General features: G+C 36.7%; 1 protein-coding gene across 8 annotated transcripts in view; it reads left to right on the forward strand.

Annotated features, from left to right (window-relative positions):
- ARVCF (ARVCF delta catenin family member) overlaps window positions 1-20,501 on the forward strand; it is a 291,719-nt gene that overhangs the window by 93,988 nt on the left and 177,230 nt on the right. For all 8 annotated transcript variants that reach the window (XM_052796915.1, XM_052796914.1, XM_052796919.1 and 5 more), the window contains one exon: window positions 12,348-12,413. The gene's annotated coding sequence lies outside the window, so the exon portion shown is untranslated. The remainder of the gene's footprint in view (window positions 1-12,347; window positions 12,414-20,501) is intronic.

Below are 20,501 nucleotides of genomic sequence, written 5' to 3' on the forward strand. Positions count from 1 at the left end.
ATTGTGACTCTCACCAGCAAAGGTATTACAATTTGTAGGTCTCAACACCAGTGAACACAGCAGAGTAATACTAAGATTTATTGTGGCCTTAGCCTTAGATTTTGATCCCACCTAAATGTGGACTTCTATTCTCTTATTTATTTAAAGCTCCATGGGTTTAGTGGTTTCTTTTAATTAACATCTAGAATGAAATTATGTAATTCTTGAACAATCTAATTTCCTATTGCCTTCATACAGAGCTGTGTGTTGTTAATAGTTGGAGAGACTGTTAGGTTTCTTAATAATAAGGTTATGCATATACCAACTCTAAGAAAATATATGCTATGGCTCTACCAAAATTTACAAAAATCTATGGACATTTTTGTGGACGATTAAATTTTATTTAATAACATAAAATTCACTTTATGTTATTAAAACTCTGGTACTATTAATCAAAGTAAGTTAATAGCAGGGTTTCAGTGGAGAGTGTATTTGCTTCTGTGCTTTCTTTTAGGGTGTGGGTGGCCTCTGGACACACAGAAAAGTCAATCTCCCTTTCTAAGAGATCAAAAAAGTAAGACTTAGATGAGGCCTAGAGGGAATAGCAGTTTGTTTTATTTTATCATGGAGATTTATTAGCATTATATGAATAGCTTAATATATAGAAGCTTTGCAAATTTTTTTTTTTTTGCCTACTCAGGGTGATTACATTTTTTTGACGTCAAGTTAAATATTATTTGTTCATTCATTAAAATTATTCTAGCAAGTTGCAGACAAGTATATTTTTGTGCAATTTTGCAAGGCTGATATGGTGTCATTATATCTGATACTATATTCATAGGATCCTTTTAATTCCTGTATGTTTTGACATGTGAGAAGCACCTACAGCCTGTGACACTGTTGCAACTGGAAATCAAAATACCTTGCTGATTTCTGAGGTACTTGTATGAAATACGAGGTTTTCTGAGACTAGTATTTTTGGCCTCATCAATCCTTGGCTGCATTTTCAATGCCACAGAAACCAGAGACATCACTGAATCATTCAGGAGGAATAATATAATGAGAGAGGAGAAAACTAGCATCTGAACATTCATGGTCTGCCACAACCTTCTAATGACGGAGTCAGACTGGAAGCTGGCGTGCAAAGTCCCACAGAAGTGTCGTGACTGTAGTGTTTGCAGTTGCTTAGCTGCTTACATTAAAAGGCATGCGTTCAGATTAAAAGAACAGATGTGCAGCCATACCATATTCTGTCTCTTAAATCTGAAGATTATAAATATTTAAGATGCAAATAAGACTTGTGTGTTAGAGTTACTACTTCTGTATTTTTGATGGTTAGGCTTGTTCATCAGTTTTATCACACTTGGTGCTTGTTAAGAGGACACTGTCCAGGCTGGCAGAACTAAAATTAGAACTGCCAGCTTTTTTACTGCTTTGTGGTTTCCCATGTCATCTTACTCCCCGTTCTGCCTGTTCCATTCCTGTGAACTTGAACTGTAATGAGCAGTGTACTTTGACAAAAAGGTTCTGTAAGGCACAGTACCTCAATTACATCTGAGACCAGAGCGATCAAGAGTGCAGCACAGTGTATCCCCACTTCCAAATGCTATGGCACTGTGAGTTTCTCTGACCTCTGTTGTTCTCGTTTGATTTCTCTTTGTTTTGGGAGCAAAAGGAGGAAGGTTATATGGTACTGAAAAACCGATGCAACAGGTATATCAAATGTATACTGATAAATATATAAAATTTAAGTGCGATGTGGTTCCACGCTTACTAATCTTACCAGGAATGTGTATTAATCCTACTGTTAACATGACTAGCAGGAACTATAGCATGGCGCAAATGTATGTGAATTATTTGCCTGTTTATTTCTCTTCTATTAATTACCTATTCCCTTTCCAGAGCAAGAGGTAGCTTTCTAGGACGGACTCAGTGTGTGCTTTCTTCACTGTTAACCTTATTTTCCTTGTTTCCCTGCTTGTGTGTATTTTTTTCTGCTTATTTTTTGTCTGCCTAGCCACAAAGAAAGTTCTCTGCAGTCACTAAATCAGGTATCAAAAATATTAATTAATATTAATTAGTCCATTGCTACTTCATACCTTCCAATGTTTGTCTGGGCAAGTTATCACAGCAGCCACATGAAATGCATACATTGAGAGGGGTAAATATGGTGATTCAGGCACTACTGACAGTTCTGTGGTTTTTAGCTCCAAATGCACTTTGGCACATGCTTCCATTGCCAGTTCACACTTGGCACTACTGCTTCTGTTTACAGTGGAAATGTGAGTCTCTTGAGCGCCTTTCCTTGCCAGTGTTTCTGTGTTCTTCCCACTCACAAATTTATTTGGTGTCAGCATATTTCATTGCTAGGCTTTCTAGCATGTGCTATACTCTTCAATACTACCACTGCTGTATTTAGTTGGTTAATTTTGCCTTTCAAAGACATCTTCGGTCTCTTGTTTGTGTCTCCACTAGTAACAAAATGCAGTATTTGGGACTGAGGTCAAGCTGTCACTGAACTAGATCAACCAGTTTACTGTAATTGCCAAATTTCTAGTGATCTGAGTCTGCAGGTTTTAAAAAATAGGCAACTGCTGAAATAAATCCACTTTCTTTTTCCTTTTAGTACTGGCTTATTGTACTCTTTCAGAATCCTAACACTCTTTCTTGTTTAGGTTTTCTTTAGCACATCCACCTAATATTTCTTAGAAAAAGCAACAAGAAGTTGCTTGAAATTAGCAAGATGTCAGAGTTTTAGGAATATGATTTAATTTAATCTCCCTTCATTGGCTTAAAGATAAATATAAAGCCATGTGCGTCTAAGAAATTGTTTCAACTTCTTTACAGTAGGATTGTAATAAATTTTCTATATCAGAAGAGCTGCAGTAATACATGATAAAGAGATGAGAGCAGTCACCATAAAAAAGGAAACAGTATGGCAAAGCAAATAATTTGCTTCAGAAGTGTCTGGATAACCAAATTCCTACTGCTTTCGCGTTTTAATCCTTTTAAAAGAAGAGGCTGAAGTCTTTTTCAGTGTTTGAAGACCAGATTAAACCCAACAAACTGTTACAGTTCTAGGATCCTTAAACTTATGAACTTGAAAGCACTGGGAAACAAGCTATGTTAATAAATGTATGTATTTACTATGCTTTAATTAACATAAGATAGGTACTTACATAACCTTTTTCAAATGTGGAAACACATACTTTTGGAAGCTAATACTGCACATTTAACTGCTCTTGTTTCTCCTGGGAATTGAAAAAACTGTAGCCAAGTATTTGAATAAGTTGGCGTATCTTTAAATAGCCTAAGTAATATGACTGCCCAGTAGCCTGAGTGTATTAAAATGAAGCATACAGCTTGTAAGAGTTCTGGGACTTAGAATACAAATATGCTTCGTATTTCCTTCTTCAGTAAGCCATCTCTGCTTTGTGTGTGAATTCCCAGTTTGCTGGCAAAGGTTACTAAGCTCTGATCTGTAACAACTACAAATGATTGATTTCTTCTATCCTTAGATATTCTTCCTAGCCGTCTCTTTTACATTCATAGAGCAACGAGTTTGGATGCTATTTATATCTTTCCCTGGCAATTGTTTTTCATTTTAGGTTGCTACAGTACTTCACCTTTAATTTTCACTGTGCTTTATTGAAGCAATTTGTATTAGTGATCTTAACCTGTGCTAAAGTAACACTGTTTTGTGTGCATGACTGAGTAAAGATCCTACTTTTTCCTTTGATGTGAACTTCTCCCTTTGGGTCATCATTAATAAATAGAACTTACTAAATTATTTTTCAACAAAGGCAAATGGAAACACTGTTATGCAATTAAATAGAATATACATAATTTTTGTGTAAGTCAAACAGATGGGCTACACGCTTTCCCTGTCACCCAGGTACAGATTTCACATCCCTGCAATTTCTACTAGCGAAAACCTCATTAGTAAAATCAAAGCTTCTGTGGAACTTTAATTAATAAAATTAAAAAAATGGCAGCACATCTGAAATAATCTGACTACTTGTACCTTTTGATTTCCTAACCGTTTGTATGTAGTTTGTTAGTTTGGGAATGCTCGTTAGGTTTATCTGCATACATATGCATCCACTTGATCAGTTTTCTGCAAGATGAGTGCATCTCTTACTGTCCACAAGCATGCTATGGATTCTGCAGGTTTGCTATGTGACTTCCAGTTGTTTCAAGTTAGTTTTCTGTGTTCTTGTTTTTAAAAAAAAAAAAAAAAAATCCTGCTTCATGTAATTAACTGTAAGACTTGGAGATGTGACTATGCGATTTCTCCAATCTTGCCTGTATTTTACATTCCTTACTTTTAACTTTGTTAGCAAGTAATGGTAATCTGTCTACCTATGGTAGAAGGTCTTGCCAGTTACAGGGTTTAGGTACCATTGTAATAGTGACTGCTTTAAGTATTCCAGTTGTCAGCATGAACTAGTAAGACTGTTCAGGACAAATGCAGATTTATGGAGAAAATACATTTCTTAAGGTAAGCTAGGCTACCCTATAATTTTATTCACAAAATATTGTTAGTTGTTAAGCTTTCTTTCAGGCTGATTTTCTTCTTCCATTTGGGCACAGAGAGCGTGCTCAGAAAGAACTGGACATTTTTCAAGCACATATTTTCGGTAAGAAATTTCCTAGCTTGACAAAATATCTGGTAACTGCCTTTTGTTCAGAGTTGAGACCTTGCCAGCTTAATTGCCAAGCCAGTAGATGTTAGCCACTGGCAGTCAGCGCAGCATAATTAACATGCTAGAATGATGTCAGATCAACACAGAAACATCTGACAATGTTGACTGCAGAATGCTTCTCGTTATTGTAATCATAATGAAACTGTTACAGCATTGTGCTCTTTTACAGCAGCTAATCTATGTTGTATGAGTACAGTAAGATATTAATTGTAAATTGCAGTTTTCTTTTTTGAATTAAAATTGTCAGAAAAGATTTTCTTTTTATAGTTTACTTCTAAAAATTCCAGCTTGCTGAAGGAGTTATTTAAAGACACTCCTAACTTTATAGTTTGGGTGTACTGTAAATGAGTTTAAAACCTGGTGGAGTAGCCATGACACACATGTATTAAACTTCCCTTTTTTTCTAGGCAAGACCTTTTTCCTCTTCATCAAAACATTTTCAAATGGGGGCCACGTGGGAGAGCTTAATTTCTCAGTTTTTTCCATCTACTATTTCAATTAAATATGACAGTGAATTGAATAGGTCACCTCAAGAAATTCAAATACAAACCCTTGGCTAAATTCACGTCTGAATCTGCTGGATTTTGTGTCTTGCAGTCAGTGTTGAAATTGGCTACTCACCCACAAATTAAACAATTTGCTTCTTTTCTCTTCTCTCCCTTACTTTTGAGATTCCTTCTTTCTTATTTTCTCTCCTGATCTCCTTTGGTGTCTTCTGTTCTTCTACTCTGCTTAGACTGGAGCCTGCTGGCCCCCTGCGCTGGGGCAATAACCTTGAATTAGGAAATCAAGTTTGGAAGCCATTTCTCACTCTCCACACTGTTAATTGGACTTCTTGATTGGTTAGGAACTGTGTAATGCTGAAGTTAAAAGTCTTCAATAAGCAAAGATCATTTGGCTTTTCATGATTTTTATGGCTGGGGATGGCAGCACTAAACAGTCATATTTTTAAAACCACTTTAATGGTATTTATATCACTTGGAAACGTTAAAAATAAATTTCATCATGTAAATTCACTGTATAATGTAGTTATTAATTAACAGGAATATGATTACTAGTAATAGTAACTAGAAACTGCTGTTTTATTTAGAAAACAGCTCTTCTGCAAAGCACATTTTCCAAATCTAAGATAATTCTTACACAAATTCAAGTTTATTAGTTTAATGCTAAGCTTATGTTTGGAGTTGAACAAGTTGGTGTGCAATGTAATGTTGGGAAGAAAAAAGTGTAAGCTGTCAGAAAAGAAATTAAACCTGTACTCGGATCTTACATAATGGTAAATTAATCTTACTGATTGACTTGTTGTGTCAAAATCTGTATTAAGTGCAACATTCTTCAGCAAATGTATTTGAAAGAGGAATGATTTTTAACTGCCACTCCTTGCAAAGTAAAAATGTTGGTTTGGGAGTTGTTACTTACTGAAATTTGTATATGGTGGGTGATTTAATCTCAATTAAAAAAATAATCTGGAATTTTATTTACAATCATGAACCTAAAGCTTTATCTTCAACATACCTCTGTCACCAGCACTTGCTGTTCTTCTCATGTTGTCCATTATCGCTTGGGTTTGCTTGACACTTTGGAAGGCTCTACTTGTACTACAAGCATGTTGTGGGCCAGTATCTCTAATTCTTGCCTAGTAGGAGTTGACCTGAGGCATATGAACCTAGCAGTAATTCAGCTAAAACCACTGAATCATGCAGTGGCCCTTCAGAGCTATGAAACGAAGATGATGATATAGATTTGATTTTGGGGTAATCATATACTCATGCATACACAACTTCTGGGAACAAGAAACAAAAGCAGCTGGTATTCAGTCAGTAACTTCAGTGCTATTGTCTTGGAGTTTTTAAGCAGCAGTTACAGGCCTAACTGTGCAATTTCTATGCAGGCTGAACAGTCATGGAAGCGATTACAGGGTCTGGCTTGCTTGCTTGCTTTATGAGAGGAATTTCTCTCCCTGGAGAATATAACCAGCTGCAACCAGAGTTTCCCGCAGTTGTTGTAAACTTTATTGGCACTAAGGTTGTATTATCACTAAAACCAGTATTTAATTTTTTTTCTTCTTTTTTTCAAGATTAAATTTCATTATAAATTTTTGGAAGGTCACCTTTGCCTCCCATTTAAAATGAATAAATTCATCCTGTTTCTGTAATACATATGAAGTGACTTTGGTTACCCCATGAAAAGCTATCATGTTTGATTGGGATATCCTTAGTACACTGGAAAACAAAGGTAATTCATCAGCTAAATTAAATGAAACTCCATATTAGCATATAATATAACAAAATTCCTTTTAAAAATTTGCATAAAAGGTGATCAAGTGCTGTGTTTTAATTTAGTTGGGTGTGATGAATTCTTACACACATTAGGTTGTAAAATTCTACATCACCTTTTCTATAAAAGGTGTTCAGCTACAATTTTATTGCTACGTAAATTCTTGAAACATTGTTGGCAAAGTCTCACTTATTACATATACGTGTAATATATATGTGCACCTGTGTGGTATTAGATTCTGTGTATACCTAGTTGTTTTTCCATTCCTAGGTGTTTATGATTGTAATGAGAAATATTAGGAAAGTAGTACTAGCAGCCATCAGCAGGCTCTTGATAGGAAGATTATTATGCATGACCTTTAAAGAGTTATGAATGTATAATTCATGGCTGTTTGGTGGATTTTGCAAATCTCCCAGTTGTATACAGTTGCTAATATGTATGACATGTTGGAAAACAAATCTTGGAAATACTGTCATTTAGGTTTGCGGCAATCAAGAAACTGCAGTTTTAATGCAATTTTTCTGTTTGATGTTTAGGAGAAAATCCTAGTCCTATATTAAAAACACTAAACTGTCTGGGAGACTTCTAAATATTAATTTACCAAACGCACAAAAGTCTGTGCTATTTCCTTCAGTAGAAAGGATTAGCTTTAATTTTACTTGCTTGTGTCATAGCACATTGAAGTGAATCACTATATGTTGGCTTTTGTAGTTCTATATTTCATAAATTTTCTTTTAACATGCCATGTTTTTATCAGCACTAACATAGTCGAGGAAATGGGTGCATCTAGTTTGCCAAAGTTAGTTCAGCCATCATTTTCTTAATAAATGATTTACAACACTGTTAGCATGTAATGACTTGAGCAACATTTTATAGGCTGTTGTACATTTTCAGTCCTGACATTTTAAAAAGCTGCAGTTCTTATCTATGACATGTCTGTGTACTGATGCATGGGCTCTTTACTGCTTTTGTAATATTTATATAATATTTATTGGCAGTAACTGCTATTACCCAGAGCATCTATTTTGAAAGGCCTGTGTATCTATCCATGTTGCCTGAGCTGTTCAGAGGGGTTTTGTAACTTTCTGGGCATTTTGCCACTGCTTCTGTCCGAACTTTGTCTGCATTTGTATCAGCTGGTTTAGTTAATGGTTGCTTGGTTGATGTTAACATGCTGATTTACATTATAATTGAGTAGGAGTTTATAAGGGAACTCAAAGCTCATAAGTAACACAAAAATAATGCTGTTTTAAATAAATTTCTAAAGATAATTGGGTGTAAATATTAGAATATCAAACAGCTTGTAGTCCACCTCTTTTGATGGAATGCCTTATAATGAGCGTAGAGTGTTGCTGTTGTTAAGTGTGTTATGTGGTAGCTGTGTTTGTATCACATCTTTAAGTGGAGAGACCTCATTTCCCATGACTGTTTCATATGTTTTGATGCAAGTTGTGACAGAGTATATACCCACATACTGAGTTGTATAATGTAGATACTTCACGTTTGCCATCTGATATCTTATATAAAAGGAGAACTATGTTGTCAGTCAGAATATCCTACGTTTCTCTGTGAAATAAAATAGCAGTTTAGCAAATAAGGATATAACATGAAGGAAGAAGGAGCTTAGGGGAAAAAAATTCCTTCTCCTCACCTCCTTGTCTCTTGGCTAAGGAAAATAAGTCACAGAAGATGCAAAATACAGCTCAAAGAATACTATTCAGCTCTGCCTATACTTCTGGTGATTTATCTGTGACAAAGTCCCTGCTGAGGAAAACATACAATTGGAGGGTATGAGCTTCTTGCAGTCAATACGGACAAAACATGGACAGACAAATTTAACTTGGGACCAAGTGAGCTCTTTTCCACTGGTGTCTTTTCCATTGGTGTAACTGTTCCTAACTGAAGTTGTGCTTTCTGCAATACACTGCTGTAAGCAAGAGAAACATTAGCTCCTTAAGGCTGATTTTGAGTTTTAAGTGTGCAGTGAGGGCTGTAGCTATGAATCGGCAGGTAATTTTCTGTTACCAAATAAATTACATCATCCAAATTCTTTATTAGTTATTTTAGTGCCAGAAATGCCAGAGAGAAGCTCATTTGAGTGACAGAAGGAGCCAAAGATATACAGGCTTTCCATTCATGCCCTTGGCAAGATTTTGCAATACGTGCTTATAGTAGTGTTGCAGCTGAATTGAAAAGTAGTCTGCTTGTCTATCCAGACCATTTTATTGTCTCTCTCACTTATTTTGGACTTTACTACTTGCCTCACGCTTGGCAGTTTTAATTGCAGCTATTTCTGTGCACAGGCGAGGAATCTGCTCAGTGCCACAGAATGCATTTCATTAGTGGGTTTGTGTAACGCTGTCTCCACGTCACTAATAAGCAGGCTAGCGCAGTGTGAACCAAAGGCCAAGCAAGTCCACTGAATTCAGTAGATTTACCCATGCTTTACCTATCCAAAGACTGCTTCTCACACAACTAACTGCGCAATAATCATTTTCAAGAACTTGGGTGCATGTTCAGAAGCTTTTTGAGTCAGGGACCAAGAAGGTATGATGAGTGGATTACTAGTGCAGTCCAGACTTAGTGGCTGATGCAAGATGAGACATTAGGAAAAACAAATGGTAGGACAGATGCTATAGTACTTTCCATCATGCTGTTTGTGTAAAAATACTGGTCTGTCACTGCTGCATAGACTTGTGATGGTGCAGCATCAAAATTTGTCCCTAAGCTTTCCTGTAGTCCAATAAGCTGCTCACATTCTCACCACATTAGAAAGAAGTTTTAATAACTAATTATGTTCACTGGAGTAGGAAAAGAATGAAGTGGTGGTTGGGATGCAATTGTGGAACTCGCTGAATGGCAAGAAATTGTTTGCTGATAGATGCTTTACTTTCCCATGCATTTTGCGGTGTCAGTGTCTTGCTGTTCTGTTAAGTTCCTTATTATGAAAATATTTATCTTAATTAGTTACTATAGCTAGAGACTAATTGTCTGATTTCATTTTTTTAGTCATTTGTTGGTGAGTGAACATAAAACTGCTCAGAATCTCTAACAGTGCGACTGGGGTAATTAGTTACAAGTGAGAGATAACAAGCAATTTGAAAAGGCATTACAGGTTTTTCTCCACCTTTCTCATCTGAGAGCTGTAAGATACTTGATTAAAATCAGCAATAAAAGTATATCACTGGAATGAAGCAGCATTTTCATAATGAAGTACAGGTGTTTTATTAAATGTCATGTGGTCCAAGCTGGCGAGTTTTTTCCCCTCTCCCCCTCCCCTGCAGTACAGGTCATGTTATCAAATAGACAGCAACCAAGGGCTGAAAAAGAGACTTTGCAATATAGCCATGAGCCTCAGCAAGCTCCAGCCTTCCCAGGATTTTGGGCTCAAGCTCTCAGCTGGCATCAGCCAATATAAACCCAACACCTGGTTTCCCAGTGTCAGTTAGCCTGCACCCATGTGAATATGAGAACAGCATGGTCTGTCAGCATTAGCTGATGCAGTTGTTTGCCATAATCCAGACAACACATTAGGAACTGTCACTCACAAGACTAGGTAGAATAGTGCCTGTCTTGCAAGAGGAGGTAGCCCATGTGGTTTTGAATTACTGTCACAACTCCTGCTGACCCATCTCTTTGTTCTATCCACAGCGTGGATGTGTTGTATTGGCAATGCAGCCTCTTCCAGACTTGCCTTGATTATCTGTTCTTACCTTACCTCATTGCTAAACTTTCTGGTTGCACAAGGTATTGAATGTTTTAACAAAAAATTCTGCTTAAAGAATAAAATGAAACAATTAGATTTGTACTGAAAAGACAAGAAGTTTTTTCTTGATAATCAACACTAAATTTCAGACTATACAAATGTGATTATCACTAGAAGACCATCAGTAGTAGTGTGGGTGGTTCTCTTCTGAAGTACCTGATACCTCATGGTATTTTATATATATATATATATAAAATGAGATGTTGTGAAGTAGGAAAATGCAGTTTCTTCCCAGATTGTATGATAAAAAAAGGTTTAATAGCCCACAGCCATACATGAAGGCTGCAGTGGATCTGGGCCTTACCCAGGATTTCCCAAGTGAAGTCAAATGCCTTAGGCTGCTTGTCTTCTTGACTCTGAAGCAACTAAAAGAAAAAATACAGGTGGAAAAGGAGGAAGGAAAAATCAAGCAAAGTATTTTTTCAGTAGTTTTTGTCTGTTCCATGTGACACTAAACATAAATCATGAATTATTTCTGGCTTAAAAATGGAGAATATTTTAATAAAATACATAAAATTAGCCTACTTAGAGGAGGTAGTCATATTCTTGTTACAAGCCAAAAGCTAAAAGAAATTAGGCTTCAAAGAAGCCCTCATCTTGCATCAGAGATGTATAATTTTGTTTTAGCACCCGTTTGGTTCCCGTGCATCTGCAGGGTTGAAGTGTTTTTCCTTATTGACCACTGATATATTTATTTGGCCTTACTTGTACCTTCCAGCCAAAGGAGGAACGGAGGGGAAGGGTCTAATGATGAAGCCATGTTGCAGTCTGGAAGTGGAAGGGTAGTGGCATGTCTGTTTTATGGGTAGACTTTAGCCTGAGTGGAACTAAGCAAGGATGATCTGCAGGAATCACCTACTCAAATGTTCTTGGTCTCAGAAAGAGAGGAGGAGACTGGGAATCCAAGACAAAGGATCCTGCTTCTTATCTGTATGAGAAATTTCTAAGATAAGAAATGCTGTAATGGGAATATTACCTTAAGCTCAAACAAAAAATGAGATGTTGAAAAATGTTGAGTTCTTTCTGGTGAATTTCAAAGGTGAATGTTTTCCTGCCTGAATTTCTCTTATTTCCTGCTGCTAGAAGTAAAAATGTCAAATGGGATGAGGTGTATTTATGTAGCCACAGTTGACATTTTGAGAGTCACTATATGGTATTTAGACCTGGATGACTGAAAATGCTATGATGTATGCTTATGAAGGAAACATTTTTGGCTTTTAAATCTATGAATCAATGGGAAATTAAATATATATTGGACTAAATTCTAAGTTTGGAAATGTTTGATATATGCACATATGGGTAGCACTGGGACAGAAGTCAAGAGGATTGGAATAGGTAGTTAGCCAAACGAGCTCTTCTATGGAATGTACTTTCTGTACTCCAGTTCTGTGGGATTTTCTTGGGGTTTCAGGTGATGGTGGAATAGATATCGCAAGTAATGCTTTTTTGTACACCAGCATGACTCAGGAAGGGAAGGGGCACCAAGGAGAGATACAACTAATAAATTTCCACTGTATTATGTAAATGTTATCAATTATTTAAAAATAATCCCCTCTTCCTACTTCCCCTAGATGGAATAAAAATGTCTTTTTTGTTATGTTTCTTTGTTTCTCTGACAGAGTTATCATCGAACCAAGGGAGAATTTCTATCTTAAAGCCACTACAAGAAAGGAACACTATAAAAGGTATTGTGCTGCTTTGTCATTATGTATGTTCTTAAATCATTGTCCTTTTATGTTTTTAAATTATCTATACACCTCTCAGAAATCCATTAGTTTGCGTGCTATTGAAGGCCTACTAAAACTTGTTTTAAAATAGTGGTAGAATGGTTGAGGGCCAGAAAGAAGGAAATACCCGTGATAAATCGTAAAACTGTGGAACTAGGACAGGAACCTCTGTAATTCTGTATTGCATTGAGAGCTGAGGCACTGGCAAGGGTAAAATTCAAGTTCTAGCTGAGGAAAACATGGATGACAGTTTTCTCTTGTGACTTCACACTGTCTCTGATTCATGTCTCCCTTCTCTTTCTACCATGGAAATCCTCATTTGGTTTCATTCTACCCCTGACAGAGCAGGGAATATCTCTTACGGTGTGACTTCTGTGGCCGCATTTACAGCAGGTGGACTCTAAGCATTCATTTCCTATCCTGTTCTCAGCTTGTGCTTTCCTAAGGTTTTTCTGTACCGGAACAAGCTCGATTAAAGGCTATGGTTATGTCTTGGATCCCAACTCTTTCTGCAGTAAGAGTCATCCTCTTAAGATATGTCTTCCTCTCTCTGTTCCCTCCCTGCCAGCTATGTCTTAGCCTTTCTTGAGATCAAAAGGCCAGTCCTCTGGTTGCTTAGTGGATGACCACAAACATTTTCAGCTGCTGTGAATTCACCTCAATACTTTGGTGTGTCTGTTTTAAATCTGGGGGCTTGGTGGTGAATAATGGGATTAAAAATTAAAGTACTCTGTTGTTTGTTTTCCTGAAACATTACTCCCTTCTGTGTACTGCTTTATTTTTCTCAGTGTAGGTGGATTATAGTTTTAGCCAAGCATTCTTCGAAAATAATCCTCTGAATAACAAGTATCATGTTACTGATTTTTATAAAGTTCTTTCTGTTTTCATTTGATTATTTTTAGATTAAACATTGTCCCTTTTATATGTGTCAAAACTGAAAGTGTATATAGCCTATTTAAAGTTTCAAAGCTGTTTGTAGGAAGGATTCTCAACAGAGTTTACGTTGTATTTACTGTCTGAATTGTTTGCTACTTACTGCTGTTACTTAAATAGTGTTAATGAAATCAGTTAAAAGTGTTTATTATAGCTGGAATACATTCCTATTTATACAGTACAGGAATTTCTTTTTAATATAATAGAGGGAATTTGTTTGAAACATTTGAAATGGCTAGACAGTTAAAGCAAAATTATTATTTTTCCCACTCAGCAAAGTTATCAGCAGAATGCTTATTAAAAAGGGATGTTTGAATAGAAACTTGGTTCTTGGGGCAGATCTGGAAGAAATATTTCTGCTTCCAAATAACTGTAATTAGGCATTAGTGGTAAGTGCATTCCTGGAAAGAAGAAATATTATTGATGGGCGATAAAAGCTACAAAAAGCGTTAAGATTTAGTCAAAGATACAAAAGCAGGATAGCCTTGGAAGGGATGAGATCAGTGTCTAACTATAGCTATCCGGAAGAAAATGATCTGTCTAAAAGGCAATTGATAGTGACCCCCTAAATCTAATACTTTCCCCAGTTCCTACTGATTTTCAGATCAGGCTCAACCTCAGCACAGAAGAGGTAGTTTAAATGTGGTAGTTGTCCAGTCGAGATGGAGGCTTATGATAAGGTCAAATTCAGAACAGGTTTCACAGGCAGGAAAAGAGCGATAGGGAAAAGGGGAATCCCTGGAGGTTTGGTATGGGTGTTGGTATGTTGCCAGTTCCAAGGTCGTGGTGATCTCTGCCACCCTTTCAGCTGCCTACAGAACAGAAGGGAGACGCATCCCTGTGCTGTGCTGGCAGCCATAGGGTTGCTGACTGACAGCAAGCTGCTTGACCGTGTCTTCGGAGCCACTAATGGAAGAAACTTGCACAAAAATTTCCCTAACTGATATGAGAAACGGTCAAATCATTCTAGCTGAAGTTTTCGTAAAAGAGAAATACAGCCTAAAGGAAAGATCTACCAGGGAAGACTTCAGCTCAAATGTTTAAATTTTGATAGAACTACAAGTCAATTAATAATAAGCTGTTATAATAAAGATATGAATCTTAGTTGTGAAAATTGCTACTTGCAGTGATGTAATAAAAATAATTTTTGATTAATGTATTAATGTAACACTTCGCAGACTAAGCACAGCACTGCATTTCTGTTTCATGCAAGTGAAGTTCTAAATGAGTAAAGAACACTTGAGTCTAGACTAATCAATGGGGTTACTATGGCATCTTGATTTACCCAATGATATGAACGATACATGTCCTGAACATTATTCTCTGAAGGCTGTTTTGACTGTCAGTTTAACCCCAAAGAAGCCAATATGTTTGGCTAATAGAATAGAAAATACTTCTGATTGATAAAGATTTCTGCTTTCAAGATTCAGCAATGTCTTGCACCTGAAAACAGAGGAGTGAAATTGGCAGTTCTTGAGACATTGTTTCTGCCCCTCAAACAGGCAGCAACACTCTGAAGCAGGACGTTTTTGCAATGTGTGTCAAAGACTGTTCTGTTGAGAGATCTTACATGCCAAAATCTATCACATGGAAGGATGAATCTCTCCAAGACTGTCATTAAAATCTATCTGTTTTTTCTGCCTTTATATGTTTATGCATGAACTGGATGTTTATTCAAGACATCAGATGAGCTAAATACTTTTGTTTTGCTCAGATATTATTTATTAGTTCTCAAATGCATGTTTGCCTTGTAACAATAAAAAGCTGTGGTGTTAATCAGGACAAACTTGGATTGCATCCTTAACTTACAAGGGTAAAATGAACTTGGATTGCATTTTAAATTTTCAGATGCTGAAACAGGGAGGGGTCTATCACTGCCATCTTTGAATCTGCACATATGATTGCAGAAAGCAGATCTATAGTTTTGGTCTAATGGAGTACATTTACTTCGTGCCTCAGGCTTCCAAATTTAGCTTGGTGAAAAAAATACTTGATTTAGAATGAGACAGATGTTACTGGGGAGAATTAGAGCTAGTGGGCCTCATTCTGTTTATTCCCTCTTTTTGTATTGCTTTAATCTCCTCTTCATTGATAGTGTTCCTGGTTTAAAGCAATGTAAGGTCAAAATCTGGTTGTTTTTAATGAGAGAGGTTGAAATATGGGAGAGTAATGCAGTAGAACTGGTTGGTAAGCAGCTAATAAAATTTATTTGATTTAGTAGCTTCAAGAATTAAACATGAATATTGACCTTTTTTCTTTCCTGTTTGTACTAATGTCTTCAGTTCCCTGGTGGAGCAATAGAACAGCCACACAACCCACTAGATATGACTGTGAGAGTTAAACAAGACACACGTTTAGAAAAAACAGGTTTTTTTTATTTGTTTTTTTTTTTCCTGAAAGCAGTAAGAAAACCACAGGGAAGATGCTTCCTCTGAACACTTCAGAACTGTGATTTTTTTTTTTTTTTTTTTTTTCTCCTGGCAATGCCAGTTTGTTTATTGGTGTAAAATGCTACGGGAGATATTGAGTATTTGATTCAGATGGGTTAAAAGATCTATTTCCTTTTGATGCATTTATTTACATTAATCTTAAACGTAGTAATTGGAAATGCCCTCATAAACCCTGAGATTGGAGCCCTAGAATTAAAAAACATTCGTTATTACCAGGAATGTAGCTATGCAGTTTTATTAGCCTTTATTCTACTGTAATCTATGGATCTCATTTAGCTGCACGCAGCCCTGTCCTTGTGAAACATAAAAGGAAGGAAATCTCTCAATAGCCTGAAATCAAATTATCTCTCTGTGTTAATCTACATGTAAAACACCCAAGACCACTTCTTTAAAGGAAAATAGTTTTACTGATAAGCAAAGCTGGGCTGTGTGCTTTGGATACAAAAATTAAGTGGATTTTTTTTTTTTGTCTGCAGAGTACTATTTATAGCAACAATTAACTCCTCATGGTTGGGATAAGTCATTCGACACATCTGTTGCTGAGCTTAAACACTCACTGTTCTGTGGGGTCACAGTTGGATTTTTTTCCTCTTCTCAAACTGTGTAGTGAAATGACGATTTTCTACCTAATGGCTGTTAGTTTAAATACACTGTCTACTGACACCATTATTGTGGCATTTGGACTAGATGAAGCAGGCTGTTGGCCTACCTAACTGCATAGCTGACCTGATCTTTGTGGCTTACTATTTTGTTATTTATTTTATCTGTTAGAAGATAACACGATAGTATCTTTTATGAAAGAATTATTATGACCACCTGCAGGATTTTCCAGCCTTGCTGTAGTATTTCAGTTATTCCATTTTGCCAATGAGAAACTGGTCTGGCTATGGAAATTGCTGCCTACCCACTGACTCTCTTGTTCCTGTGCTTTGTGAAATGGAAATTTAATGCTTGTAAATATATGGCTGTTCTCAGCTGTAGTTCCACACATACAGACAGTTTCAGGCTGCATTCCTGTCAGTAGCTTTTCTCTTAAAATGGAAGCCCTTTTACCAAGACTCAGAACATCTAGAAGCCAAGAAAAGTGAGGATACTTGTATGTTGTTTAGTGAAATTTTGTAAGTATTCCGTGGAAGTAATTGCATAAGGTTGTAACAGTTTGTTTATGTGATTGGCTTATTTGTGGCCAAATTGGATTGTATATTAATGAAGCCAAGCTTTAAAATACTAGGGGAAGAACTAGGGAGTGAACTCATGAACTATGCTGCTTTTGATCTTTATCTTTTTCACTTTCTCATTGAAATAGCTGTTCTAAGAATAGATATATTGGGTTTTGGTGGCTCTGCTTGCAAGGTAGCCTCTCCAGTAAGGAAGTGTTTCTGCTGAAAATGAGATCAGACCCAGTCCATCCGTACAACCCTATGCAGACAACAATGCCTTGATACTTAATTTAATGCCTGATACTATCTAGCATTCATATAAGCTGCTTGAGGTTTTTTTCCTAGCTGCTTCGAAGACAGTAGTGTAGTAAAATGGTTATAGTGGAATTTTCTACTCAATAAAAGTTTGCACAGATTGTCTGTTTCTGCTCGCAGCAGAAGCACAGCGGCTAAAGCATCTATTGATGTCAGTGGGAATCAGATTGGGGTCAGAGGAAGTGGTGAAGCTTGGTACATATAGCTTCTGCTAAAAGCAGCTATGAGAATACTTGGAAACCTGAATATACATGAATCAGAAAGGGACCACAAAGTGCAATCCATTTTTAAGTAGAACTCCTTATTGATTTCAGTGGGGGAGACCTTTGAAAAATCAATGACATGCAGCAGCTTTAGGATGCAACGACATGTGTTCTAGGGTGTTAAAGTGATTGGCCTATGAACTAATCAAGCTGGTAGCAGTCATGTGTGGAAGGTTCCAAGGCAGAAGAAAAGGTGTCAGAGGTTGGAGAAGCAGCAAATCTACTATTTGTATTCCAAAAGAGATAGCAAAGTATGATCTTGTTCATTCTAGCTTTAACTTCCAAGTGGCATTTTATTTCTATAGAAAAAGAAAAAAAATATAAAGGGAAATATAAAAGTTTCTGGGGATATGTAAACATAGCCCTGTTCATTATGATGTACAGAATTAAGCAAATGGAACTGCTGAAATCAAAAAAATACTCTGAATTTTTCCATGAGTTTTGTGCGCATCATTCAGCTCAGCTGGTTACTTCAGATTTGGCTTCTTGATATGGGGAGGTGGAGGAAGAGCAGTCTTCCAAATGCTCCTCAACTAACGTACATAAGTAGGAGTTAAGTTGTGCAAAACAGTGATTGTCTTTATGTAGGGAATGAAGTATTAATGATGCTAATATTTTCATGGTTGTGGCTGAGTTGACAGAATTAACACTTATTGAGATAGAACAATAGCAAGGGATTCTAACTGTCACATTCAAATTCAGCAGACACATACTGAAGTCAGAATTCAGCCATCTCTGCCTTGTTCAGTCTTCTGATACTTAGAAGATTTTTAAAAAAACTATTCCGCTTAGACACTTATTTGAAAATGTATGGGGAGTGTTTGTTTACACAGAGAATTTACAGTGCACAGTGTGAATTTATAGACTATCACATACCCCATTAAACCTTAGTGTGGACACTTAGTAGGTGTGAGGTAACGTGATGCCACTTTGCTGTGCTGTTTTATGCTTAATTAACACAAACACTGATCTTTGAAGGAAGTGTGGCATAATGAGTGCTCGCTCTGTGACAGAAGACTTGAGCTTACTCAGTGTAGACAAGTTCTTAGGTCCTGGAGAGCAAGAGCTCTGCTTCAGAAAGGTGCTGTTATGCTGTTCTGGTCTATAAATGATAAATTTCAAGGAGAAATGGAAATTTTTTTACACTGGGTAAAAGTAATTATAAGCTAAAACATTTACTTTAAAAATTGCCCTTGTAAAAATATTTCAGTTTGAAATTTAATGTATTACTGAATTATTTATGCTATTATATGTAAGCAGTTGTTAGAAAGGTGTTCTGTATTGCTCTAATTTATTTTCCTTTCCATTTGGGAGTACAGTATAGCAATTGAAATGTATCTTATTAGGGAAATAGAGCTACAGTATAATTAAAGCTATGTAGGCACACTGTATCACCAAGCCCTGAAAACACTGCATGAAATTTTGGAAGGAGAACCTGAAAAATTCCTAGCAGCAAACTGCTGAAGTGAGGAATCGTTACTGAAGGGAAGCTGTAGAAGGATGACTGGCGTCATTTAAACATGCACTGATTAATACATGAGAGAGATTGTATTAGATATAAGAAAATTCTGTATTCTTTTTTGCTGAGAACTGTATCTTTTGTAAGTTAACACAGTATGATTTCAGAGCTTTTAACTAAGAGGTTAATTAAAGTATTAATTTTTAAATGGATTGGGAGCCATTGTGGTAAGATTGGGGATGCTATGGTGCTACTGACCAGAGCCAGTTCTGTAGCGAGTGAAGTGTTGGAACTGTATTGCACGTACAAAGATGTATTTGTGTCTGGGTTCTTTTGTTGGTGTTGCCAAACCCAGATTGTGGTATGATATTCTGCAAATTTATTTGCAGAATGAATTTATCTCTATTCCTGCTGGATGATCAGATGAAATTTCCTACTGATGTAAAACTCAAATATTACACATTGACTTTTTTTCTGCAATAATAGAACTGGTGAGCTGCAGTGTTCATTGCTATGTCCTCAAGATCCAAAGTTCCTTCTCAAGGAGTTTTCCTGTTAGCATTTCCTCTGCCCTTGTTCCTTCCCTAGTTCAAGCCTTGTTTCACAGACTGCTTCTGTCCAAAGGAACAAAAAAACCCTGACCAGCTTGTTTTTTGTTTCTTTTGACACCAACACAGTATGTCTGTCTGTGCCTATGAGAGAACTATATTGAAATAGCTTTCTTTGTGAATTCCTCATTGCTATTCATTGGTGGAGATTGTCACGTAAGGGTCAAATTAGAACTCAGTCAACCAGAGCAGCAACGAGAGGAGCCAGGCTCAAGATAGATTTCGCCATAAGGTCTGAGAAGCGGTTTATTTGGAATTTGTTATGTCTAATATATATATTTTTTATTTTATTTTCCAAAGTGTTGCTCTTTTGTCTGTAGAAACTGAATTATGCTTAATTTATTCCCTCTGGTCATTTACTTGAGAATTAGTCTTTCTCTCACTCTGCCTCCTGACTTTCATCTTTGGGCATATCTTTGCACGGTTTTGTTGTATCTAGTAAGTTTTGAGCATAGAATTTACTTCTGTTAGTTTAAGAAAAATGAGTATTCTGGCGTGATGGTTCCATGCCCTTGGAGATTGGATCCATGCAAAGAAAGGATCGTATTTCTGGTACTTTGGCTGAAACACAAGAAATTGTGTTTATGCTGGCTTCAGGAAGGCAGACAGTACCTGGTCAAGCATAAAATCTGCTGGGGCAAAACTACTCTCTGAAAATGTTCTAAAACATTTGAACCAGCAAAGTGAGTTTGTACTGGCTCTGTATTTCATGCCATGTGGTTGCAGCATTTTTGATGTGGTAGTAGCTTAAAACTGGATATACTGCTTCACAGAACCATGCCTTTGCAAAATGGATTCTGTTCTGTACATTCTCCAGCAAAAACAGGTACTGAATTTGCAGTCACTGACCCAGAGAAG

Source organism: Harpia harpyja, chromosome 9 (genome assembly GCF_026419915.1).
Source record: "Harpia harpyja isolate bHarHar1 chromosome 9, bHarHar1 primary haplotype, whole genome shotgun sequence".
NCBI lineage: Eukaryota > Metazoa > Chordata > Aves > Accipitriformes > Accipitridae > Harpia > Harpia harpyja.